Source organism: Manihot esculenta, chromosome 18 (assembly GCF_001659605.2).
Source record: "Manihot esculenta cultivar AM560-2 chromosome 18, M.esculenta_v8, whole genome shotgun sequence".
Classification (NCBI taxonomy): domain Eukaryota; kingdom Viridiplantae; phylum Streptophyta; class Magnoliopsida; order Malpighiales; family Euphorbiaceae; genus Manihot; species Manihot esculenta.
Window position 1 is genome coordinate 17,207,458 of NC_035178.2, and position 12,052 is coordinate 17,219,509.

Sequence of the window (12,052 nt, forward strand, 5' to 3'; positions counted from 1 at the left end):
AGGTGCTCTAGGACAATCCCGAGCCATGTGTCCCTCCTGTCCACATCTGAAACATGTGTTAGTCCCAGCTCGACACACTCCCCTGTGCGGTCTTCCACATCTCTGACATTCTGTACCATCTGAGCCTGAGCTCGAGCCACCGCCGAATCCCAAACCGGATTTCAACTTGTTCCAAAACTTATTCTTCTTCGACTTCCTGGTGGTGTTATCCCACCTCTTCTTGCCTGAACTCTGAGAAGAGAACCCTGGTCCTCCTCTGCCTGGGGTCTTAACCCCTGAAGACTGGGTCACTGACTGCTTCACTGACCCCTCAACTATAGCACTTGCCTCCATTCTTCGAGCCATATCCACCACAGTGTGGAAACTTTCTCTCTCAGCTGACTGAACCAACGAGGAGTACCTGGAATGCAGCTTCATAACATATTTCTTGGCTTTCTTCGTATCTGAATCTAGAGCTTGCCCTGAAAAAGGCAATAGCTCCAAGAATTTATCCGTGAACTCCTCTACACTCATGTGCTCTGACTGCCTCAGTTGCTCAAACTCAATCATTTTCAGTTCTCTAGAACTGTCTGGAAAAGCCCATCCAGCGAACTCATTCGCAAATTCTTCCCACGTCATACCGTCTAGTCTCGGGTCCACATAACACTTGAACCATTCCCGTGCCTTCTTGCACTTTAAAGTGAACCCTGCCATCTGAATGGCCCTACTGTCACTTGCCCCTAGCTCATCAGTTATCGTCTTCACCACTCTCAGATACTCAAAGGGGTCATCCCCTGACTTGTATTTGGGAGCATCTAACTTGAGGTAGTCTGTCATCTTTACCTTGCTCCCATCAACTGAGCTAGGTCTAGGAGGTTGAGTAGCTGGGGCTGCTGGTTCTGTAGGTGGCGGAGGTGGAGGTGCAGCATTCCCCGAGGTGGGGTTTGCCGGGTTTGGATAGAAGGGTGAGGGTGGATAAGCTGGGTACTGTGTGTAGGGTGGATAGAAAGGTGGATAAGGCATGTAGGTAGGGTAGGGGTGAAAGCTGGAGTAATCCGATGTACCTCCCATCGGATACCCTGAACCCTGTGGGAAGGGTGGATAATGGGGTGGAAAACCATACCCCGAGGCTTGTACGCCTCCCTGTGACTCCCCTGTCCCTTCTTCCTGCATGCTCACATCCAGGTTCCCATCCCTCCTCTGATCCTCTTCCATAACCTCCCTCACATCTGAAGAACTTCCTCCTCTATCAGTCCCCCTTCTGCTAGCATCAAAAGACCTTCTAGGGTCCCTTGACACTCTTTCTCTGTTGGCTCTACAAGACATTGCCCTAGGCAATGTAGGAGGACGGGCGCTCGTGCCCTCATCCTCAGGTGGCACTCCAGTCAACCGTGCAGATCGACGAGTTCCTCTCATCCTGTTTTCTGAAAACAGTACACAACATACAAACATTAGCATCATATGGTTCATGTGAGCACACATGAACCCTCATCACATACATCACATAGTATATCATATCATTAATGCACATGCATAAAGTCATGGCATTTCACATCATCATGCAAGACAGGACTCAACATCCTATCCTAGTGGACATGACCTTCCTATTGTGCTTGACCTTCTATAACATCTATGAGCCCGACACTCTAGGTCCGACCATATGAACCTAGGGCTCTGATACCATTCTGTAACGACCCGAAAATCGGACCGCTACCGGCGCTAGGATTCGGGTCGACTTAAGGCCGCCGGGACCCGTAGCAAGCCTGACATATAACCTGTAAACCTGTTTAATCCCATACATGATCAACAATCATACATAAAAATTTAAAACTTTTCCTCATACGTACTGTCATCAACTAACTCAATCTGAGCATACCCTGAACATATACATAACATAGTCCCTCTGTGGGATCTCATCATGCCTTAAAGGCAAAACAGCCTGTGTTGAGTTAGTTTACATAAACATCATAACATAAGATCATGTATAGACAAAAGGGATTAACAATACATTATGGTCAAGCACAACTCTATCCTCGATAACCTCATTACATAACATTCTGAATATTTTTACATTTCATCAATTTTCATGTCCACAAACTAACTATTACATACATAAGACATACTTCAAAACTCTGGCTAACCTTCTGATCTACCCTGTACCTGCACATCTGGGGTTAGGGGAGAGGGGTGAGCTACAAAGCCCAGTGAGCAGAATAGTATAAAACATTATATTAAAATTTTATGCTTTCATGGAATGCAACACATCACAACAAATCACATCTCGGATGGTATTGTCACCTATAGTCCTCTACATAGGTCCAACTGTGCCGGGACGTAGAATGGGTCAACCGGTCTTTCCCTTATCATAACATATCATATGGACCAACTGTGCCAGGGACGTAGAATGGGTACAACCTGGTCTTTCTCTTACATCGTGCCAGGGACGTAGAATGGGTACAACCTGGACTTCCATACCATAACATGCCATAACATCAATCATATCATATGAGGACTAAAGGATCATCCAATAACCAATCCACATCAACATTAACATCATAAATGCAATGCAACATATTCGTGAATACTAATGCAAGCAACCTATTATATCTCATGGCATTCATGATGCATGGATCATGCTCAAAATTTATATTTCATTTATTTAAAACTTAAGGTTTATTCCACTCACCTCTGGCTAGCTCTGACAAACTCTGTAGCAGCTGGCTCACTGCTGGGGTCCTCGGTTCCTCGGGTCCGAACCTACACAGGTGGACTCCAATGAGGGACCAAACATACATAAACATAACTCTAATATACTCCCCAAAAACCCCCTAAACCATCATGAAACAATCACATAACAACATGCAAGAAATGGCTGGACAGGGCACTTTCGGCGGCAGGTTCGGCGGCCGAAAGTCCCTCCAGAGCCGAAAGTCAGGCAGGTTCGGCGGCACCTTCGGCGGCCGAAACTCCCAGACAGAGACGAAACTCATGCATGTTCGGCGGTACCTTCGGCGGCCGAAAGTCCCAGACAGAGACGAAAGTCTCCCTTCGGGGGCAACTTCGGCAGCCGAAAGGCCTGCCTCACCAGCCATGTTCGGCGGCCGAAAGTGCCTTCGGCTGCCGAACCTGGTTTCTGCTGAAGGGCAGAAACTTGGCTCCCAAATGCATTTTCGCCTCCAAACTCACCAATCATGCATATACCTCAGTTAAAACATGCATACAAGTTCCTAGGGGCCTCAAAACATCAAATACCCCAACTACAACACTTCAAACACACAAAAACAACATACATTGTCCAAGACATCAAGGTTAACCCATAACTCCACATATAACCTAACATGCATTTCTACCCATCGATCTAGCATAAAACTTATTGAAAACACATAAGGAGCTTAAGATCGGCTCTTACCTCTTGAAGATTGAGAGGGAGACGACCTAAACTTGGAGATCCAAGAAGATGAGCTCCTGAGTTCCCAAAGCTCCAAAACTTGTTTCAAAAGTTCAAAACCTTCAATGCAAACTTAAAACTCAAGAAAAATGGTGGGGATTTGGAGGAAGAACACTAGGTTTGCAAAGGGAAAGTCGGAAACTTGCTGTGGCCGAAAATGGGAGAAAGCTCGCCCATTTCGGCTAAGTGCCCCTTATATAGTGGCTGGCCAGGCCACGTTCGGGGGCCGAATGTGCCTCCGCATCCATGCAAATGTTCGGCGGCCGAACTTGACTTTCGGCGGCCGAACCTGAACTTCCCTAACTCATGCTTTTGGGGGCCTAACGTGCCTCCAAAACGCATGCATGTTCGGCGGCCGAACTTGACTTTCGGCGGCCGAACCTGGGTTTTCCTCCAATGCTATTTTCATGCAAAAACTCATTTAGTTTCATACTTTAAAACATTAAAATTCATGAAAACATTTTATAAAACATGCCTTTACCCTTCTAGAAGTTCCCGACATCCGAAATTCCACCGGACGGTAGGAATTCCGATACCGGAGTCTAGCCGGGTGTTACAAAAGCTAGGAGGTATACCATGAGGCTCCACCCTAGGTATTCCTCCCTGATCCTTGCAGCAGAGAGGGAGAGCTTCCACACCATTGTGGATGCAGCATGGAAGATGGAGGCTAGTGCCATCATTGAGGGGTCAGTTAAGCAGACAGTGGCACAGTCTTCGGGTTCCAAGACCCCAGGTAGGGGAAAGTTAGATCCCTCTTCTCTGAGTGCAGTAGCTTTAGGCAATAAAAAGTGGGACAGAGGCCTCAGAAAGCCCAAGAAGAATAAGTTTTGAAACCGTTTGAAGTCAGGTCTGGGATTTGGTGGTGGCTCGAGCTCAGGTTCAGATGGTTCATAATGCTTGAGGTGTGGTAAGCCACACAAGGGAGTATGTCAGTTTGGGACAATAGCCTGCTTCAGGTGTGGGCAGGAGGGACACATGGCACGAGAGTGTCCTAGGGCAGCTTTTATGGCACCGTCCCAGCAGACGACTTCAGGTAGTGTGGCTCAGTCAGTAGCTCCAGCCATGACTCAGGGCAGTGGCAGAGGCAGAGGGAGAGGGGCAGCCTCTTCTTCAGCAGATTCCCGGGGTGAAGGTCCATCAGCTCCAGCTCGGATCTTCACTATGACACAGTAGGAGGCAAACACGTCAAACGTTGTGGTGTCAGGTAATCTCATCATTGGTTGTTCAGACGTGTATGCTTTAATGGACCCTGTGCTTCTTATTCTTTTGTTGCTCTGAGAGCCGTAGAGAGGTTGGGTTTGATAGTCTCTGGGTTAGAGTGTCCCCTCTAGGTCAGTGGACCCAAGTGTGACCCATCAGTGGCAGAGTCAGTCTGCCGGTTCAGTCCAGTGTTCGTTGAGGGTAGATGGCTTCCAGCCGATCTTGTGGTTCTAGACTTGACAAATTTTGATGTCATTCTTGGGATGGATTGGCTATCTACTCATGGTGCTACCTTGGACTGCAGAGACAAGGTAGTCAGGTTCATAGATCAGGATGGGTCAGAGGTTTCAGGGGAGACAGGAGGGGTATGCCTAGAGGTCTGATATCAGCCTTACAGGCTCGTAGGTTGCTCAGGAGGGGTTGTCAAGGGTTTCTAGCTCATGTGAGAGAGCTTGATAGTCAAGTTAGGGAGCCCGCCTCAGTGCCCATAGTCAGAGAGTTTTCAAATGTCTTCCCAGACGAGCTTCCAGGACTACCACCTGCTAGGGAGATAGAGTTCGAAATAGAAGTGATGCCTGGAACCAGACCAATCTCTATCCCTCCCTACAGGATGGCACCAGCAGAGTTGAAGGAGCTAAAGGAGCAGTTGCAAGAGTTGGTAGATAAGGGTTTCATCCGACCGAGTACCTCACCTTGGGGTGCTCCAGTGCTGTTTTTAAAGAAGAAGGATGGATCCTGGAGACTTTGTATCGACTACAGGCAGTTGAACAAAGTCACTACCAAGAACAAGTATCCTCTACCCAGGATCGACGATCTATTTGACCAGCTAGCAGGAGCAGGTTGTTTCTCCAAGATAGATCTGAGATCTGGGTACCACCAGCTAAGAATCAGAGAGGAAGATGTGCCGAAGACGGCGTTCAGGACCAGATATGGGCATTATGAGTTCCTAGTAATGCCGTTTGGGCTAACCAATGCCCCTACAGCATTCATGGATCTTATGAATAGAGTTTTTAGCCAGTATCTGGATCACTTTGTTATCATTTTCATTGACGATATCTTAGTGTATTCCAGAAACGCAGAGGAGCATGTCCATCATCTGAGAATAGTTTTGCAGACCCTGAGGGAGCATGGCTTATATGCCAAGTTTTCCAAGTGTGAATTCTGGTTAAAGAGCATCTCATTCTTGGGGCATGTGGTGTCAGAAAAAGGAATTGAAGTGGACCCCAAGAAAGTAGAAGCTATAGCTAACTGGCCCAGACCCACTACAGTTACAGAGATTAAGAGCTTTTTGGGTCTGGCAGGTTACTACAGGAGGTTCGTTCAGGACTTCTCCAAAATTACCGCTCCTATGACCAGATTAACCAAGAAGAATCAGAGGTTCGTGTGGTTTGATCAGTGTGAGGAAAGCTTCGCAGAGCTGAAGAAAAGGTTGACGTCAGCACCAGTGTTAGCTCTGCCTACCAGTAATGAAGACTTCACAGTATTTTGTGATGTGTACCGTGTGGGACTAGGTTGTGTGTTGATGCAAAATGAGAGGGTAATTGCTTATGCTTCTAGGCAGCTGAAGAAGTTTGAGTTGAATTATCCTACACATGACCTAGAAATGGCAGCCGTGATCTTTACACTCAAGATGTGGAGGCATTACCTTTATAGGGTTAAATGTGAGATGTTTACAGATCATAAGAGCTTGCAGTACATCTTGAGTTAGAGAGAGTTGAATCTAAGTCAGAGAGAGTTGAATCTAAGGCAGAGAAGATGGGTAGAACTGCTTAGTGACTATGATTGCAAAATTCAGTACCATCCGGGTAAGGCAAATGTTGTGGCAGATGCCCTAAGCCGGAAATCACTTGGCAGTCTATCCCATGTTACAACAGAGAGAAGACCGGTGGTGAGGGAATTCTATAAGCTCGTTGATGAAGGGCTGCAGTTGGAGTTGTCTGGTACAGGTGCTTTGATAGCTCAGATGAGAGTGACACCTGTGTTTCTAGAGCAGGTGGCTCAGAAACAGCACGAGGACCCCGAATTGGTGAAGATAGCCAGAGCAGTTCAAGCAGGCAAGAATGAGGAGTTCAGATTCGATGATAAGGGGATCCTCCGTTACGGGAACATGTTATGTGTACCAGATGACGTAAGTCTGAAGGGAGACATTATGAGAGAAGCTCATAATGCCAGGTACATCGTTCACCCTGGAGCCACCAAGATGTATCAAGATCTGAAGAGAGTTTATTGGTGGCCAGCTATGAAGAGAGAAGTGGCACAGTTCGTGTCCGCCTGCGAAGTATGTCAGAGTGTGAAGATGGAACATCAGAAGCCGGCTGGAATGCTTAACCCACTGCCGATTCCAGAGTGGAAATGGGAGAATATAGCTATGGATTTCGTGGTGGGGTTACCGGCAACGTCCAATAGATTGGACTCAATATGGGTGATTGTGGACAGACTGACCAAATCTGCTCACTTCATCCCTGTTAGGAGTGGCTATTCTGTAGACAAATTGATGCAGGTGTATGTGGAAGAAGTTGTCAGTTTGCATGGGGCTCCCGTTTCAATAGTGTTAGATAGGGGACCCCAGTTCACCTCCAGGTTTTGGCGGAGTCTATAGAATACTATGGGTACCAGGTTGGACTTTAGCACTGCTTTTCATCCACAGACGGACGGACAGTCAGAGAGAACCATCCAGACCATTGAAGATATGCTCAGAATATGTGTGCTAGATTTTGGCGGTTCTTGGAGGCAGCATCTACCCTTGGTGGAGTTTGCCTACAATAACAGCTATCATGTTAGCATAAGGATGGCTCCATATGAAGCTTTGTATGGAAGGAAGTGCAGGTCACCTGTCTGCTGGGAAGAAGTGGGAGAAAGGGCCTTGGCAGGGCTTGAGCTAGTAGAGATCACCAGCAGGGTAGTGCCCATTATCAGAGAAAGGATCAAGATTGCTGTGAGTTGGCAGAAAAGTTATGCAGATGTCCGCAGGAAACATGTAGAGTTTCAGGAGGGAGATATGGTGTTGCTCAAGGTGTCTCCTATGAAAGGGGTGACTCGTTTTGGGAAGAAAGGTAAGCTAGCTCCACGGTACATCGGACCCTTTGAAATCTTGTAAAAGATTGGGAATGTATTGTACAAGCTGGACCTACCTGCTTCAATTGAGAGAATCCATCCTGTTTTCCATGTTTCCATGTTACGAAAGTTTGTGTCAGATCCGGGCAAAGTTCTTAATGAGCCTGATGTGAAGATCCTAGGAGATCTCACCTATGTTGAGCAGCCAGTGCGGATCATAGACACGCAAATCAGAAAGCTGAGGAACAAGAAAATCCCGATGGTGAAAATCCTTTGGAATCACCACAACATAGAAGAATGTACTTGGGAGACACAGGAGTCCATGCTCCAGCAATACCCTTATCTCTTCTAAGGTTAGTGTTTTATGTTTTATGTGTACTTCCTTGTTGCTATGCTTGTTGTGGAACATTCGGGGATGAATGTTCTTAAGGGGGGAGAATGTAATACCCGGCTAGACCCCGGCATCGGAATTCCTACCTTCCGGCGGGATCTTCTTTGGAATCCGAAATTCTCGGATGTCGAAGCCTTCTAGAAGGGTAAAATAAAAGTTTTCTAAAATGTTTTAATGTTTTTATGGTTTTGATCAAGAAAGAAAATTGAGTTTTGAAAGAAAATGTTTTGGAGGAGAAACCCAAGTTCGATCGTCGAACCTCATGTTCGGCCGTCGAACCTCATGTTCGGTCGCCGAACATGGTGGAGTTGCGGAGGCACTTTTGGCCCCCGAAGGTGGTCTGGCCAGCCACCTATAAAGGGCCCCCTGTCCGAAAATGGGCGAGTTTTCTCTCTCCATTTTCGGGCAAAGTGAGTCTTCACCAGCCCCTTGATGATCTTGTGTTTTCTCCTCAAATCCTTGAAGATTTTTATGAGTTTTTACCATGTTTTGAAGATTTTAAGCTAAAATCAAAGTTTTGAAGCTTGGAGACTCCCGGAGCTCGTTCCTCCATATCTCCAAGTTTGAATCACGCCTACCCTCGATCTTCAAGAGGTAAGTGTAGATCCACGTCTCTTATGATGTTTTAAGTAAGTTTTAAGAAGGGGTTAAGGGTTTAATGCATGTTTAGAGTAGACGTAAAATGTTAAGGTTTATGTTAGTTAAATGATGAATGTATGCTTATGAGATGATATGTTGATGTTTGTTGGGGTTTAGGCTAGTTTTATGCCCCTATATGCTTGAATAAGTGTTTATGCATGTTTTAGAATAGTTGAATGCATGTTGTGAGGTTTTGGGTGGCTGGATGTGTGAGGCAGAATCGGGTTCTGCCCTTTGGGAGAGCCCAGGTTCGGTTGTCGAAACCAGTTTCAGCCGCCGAACCTGCCTGGGGAGGCAGTTTTGGCCGCCTAAACTCGCCCCCGAAAGTTTAGACTTTCGCCTCTGGAGGGGAGTTTCGGCCGCCGAACCTGCCCCCGAAGGATGGTGACTTTCGGCTCTGGAAGGACTTTCAGCCGCCGAACCCTGACCCCGAAAGTGCTTGACTTTCGGCTCTGTACTGACTTTCGGTCGCCGAACCTGCCGCCGAAAGTCCCCTGCCCAGCCTTCCTTTGCATGTTTTCTATGCATGTTTTGATGATGTTTTAGGGGGTTTTCGGGGAGTTGTTTAGAGTCATGTTAGTGTGTGTTTGGTCCCTCATTTGAGTCCACTTGTGTAGGATCAGACCCGAGAAACCGAGGAGGCCAGCAGTGTTAGCTGTTTCAGAGTCAGCCAAAGGTGAGTAGAACAGAACTATTTTTTATTTTATAAGTAACTAAACTTTTAAGAATGTTCATGCATCACGATTACTGCCATGTTTATAGGTTGTTGCATTAGAATTCACGAATATGATGCATTGCATAAATTGCTGTTGATGTGGATGGATATTGGATGACCCACTAGCCCTCAATATGATATGCTATGTTATGATGTGAAAGTCCAGGTGTGGCCTACACTACGCCCCTGGCAATATGTAAGAGAAAGTCTGGGTGTGGCCTGCACTACACCCCCGGCATGATTGGATATTGTAACGACCCGAAAATCGGACCGCTACCGACGCTAGGATCCAGATCGGCTTAAGGCCGCCAGGACCCGTAGCAAGCCTAACATACATCCTGTACATCTGGTATAATCCCAAACATGATCAAACATAAACATAAAAACTATAAAACATAAAAATGTAAACTTTTTCTTTCTTTCATACACCAAGCTTAACCCGTGCATGCACAAACTCATAATCATAAACCCCAACACTAGAGTTCTCATCATCAACTCTAATGGGGCAACATAAAATAAGCTTGGTTTTTCCTGTCTTATTAAAGACATACATAAAGACCATATACAAGGGATTAACCACACTTCTAGGGCAAAGCACAACTCTATCTATTACATTACACTGATTTACATCATAACATTTTACATTTCATTACACATCTTTACCTTACATCATGTCCACTACTAAACTATTACATGAATTTGACCATAGACATAACCTGCTGATCTTCTGACTATCTCTGACCCTGCAAACCTAGGGTTAAGGGAGAGGGGTGAGCTATAAAGCCCAGTGAGCGGAAACCACACTAGCAGAACAGTTCATTTACAAATATGCCATCATGGAATGCATCACATCACAAACATATCACATCAAGGATGAACTTGTCACCATTAGCCCTCTACATATCGAAATATGTCCAACTATACCAGGGGCGATTAGGCCACACCTAGTATTCGCTTTCATAACTCATATCATAACATGTCCAACTATGCCAGGGGCGATTAGGCCACACCTGGTCTTTCCTTGCATATACATGATGCCAGGGGCGATTAGGCCACACCTGGGCTTTCTATATCATACCGTCATCTCATATCATATTATCTCATCTTATATTGAGGGCTAAGGATCATCCAATATCCATCCCCATCAACAACATATTATACAATGCATCATATTCGTGAATTCTAATGCAAAACAACCTAATACATATCATGGCATTGCATGATGCATGGATCATGCTCTAAAAACATTTAATTTCTTAATTTAAAGCATTAGGTTTAGTTCCACTCACCTCTGACTAGCTCTGGGCCGACTCTGAAACGGCTGACACTGCTAAACACCTCGGTTCCTCGGGTCCGATCCTACACAGGTGGACTCTAGTGAGGTGCCAAACACACCCTAAACAACTCATAAACAACTCCCCAAAAATCCCTTAAAGCATCAAGGAAACATGCATACAGAACACTCATGAAAAGGCTGGACAGGGCACTTTCGGCGGCACTTTCGGCAGCCGAAGGTCCCTTCCAAAGACGAAAGTCATGCAGGTTCGGGGGCGCCTTCGGCGGCCGAACCCTTTCTCCAGAGACGAAAGTCATGCACTTTCGGCAGCCGAACATCACCTTCGGCGGCCGAAAGTCTGCTTCCGCTTTGAAACACAACTTTCGGGGGCAAGGTTTGGCGGCCAATTCATACATCCATAGGCATGTTCGGCGGCCAAAACCACATTCGGCGGCCGAACCTGAGTTCTTCCAGAACTCAGCCCTTGTTCATACAAGCCTCCCAAACCCCCAAAACAAGCATCCAACCTTTTAAAACATGCATAAACTTCTCAAAACCATGCATAAACCCTTAGTCATGCATAAAGGAGCTTAACAACTAGATTAAACCCCAAAAACACATCAAAAGCATACATAGATAGCTTATGACCCTCATAGGCCAAAACCATCAAAACAACCCATAATCTCACTTGCTCTTTCCCAATCATGCATACACTCTCCCACATGCATAAACTAGCCTAAACATTCAACATAACATCACATAAACACACTTTGGGCACAAAACCCACATAAACCCTAACATGCATATCTACCCATACTCAATCATTAAAACATCATTAAACTTACTAAAACTTCATTAAAACAGTAGGGAAGCAAGGATCTACACTTACCTCTTGAAGATCGAGGGTTGGTGTGACCCAAAGCTTGAGATATGGAGGACCCGAGCTCTACAAGTCTCCAAGCTCACAAAACCTTGATCAAAACTTCAAAACTTCAAAATAAATGGTAGATCTCATGAAAACTTGAAGGATGGGTAGAGGAAAACATGAAAACGACCAAAGGAGGACCAAAACTCACTTGAGCTCGAGAATGGGAAGAAAACTCGCCCATTTCCGATCTGAGGGCTCTTTATAGTTGGCCTGCTGAACCACCTTCGGCAGCCTAACGTGCCCCCTAAACTCATGCATGTTCGGCGGCCAAACTTGAGGTTCGGAGGCCGAACCTTGGTTTGTTCAAACAAGGCTTTCGGAGGCCAAAGGCGCTCCCGAAACCTTCCCATGTTCGGCGGCCAAACTTGGCAAATGCCTCCTTGGTCTTTTCTTTTAAAAACTCAAATCTTTTTCATTTAAAA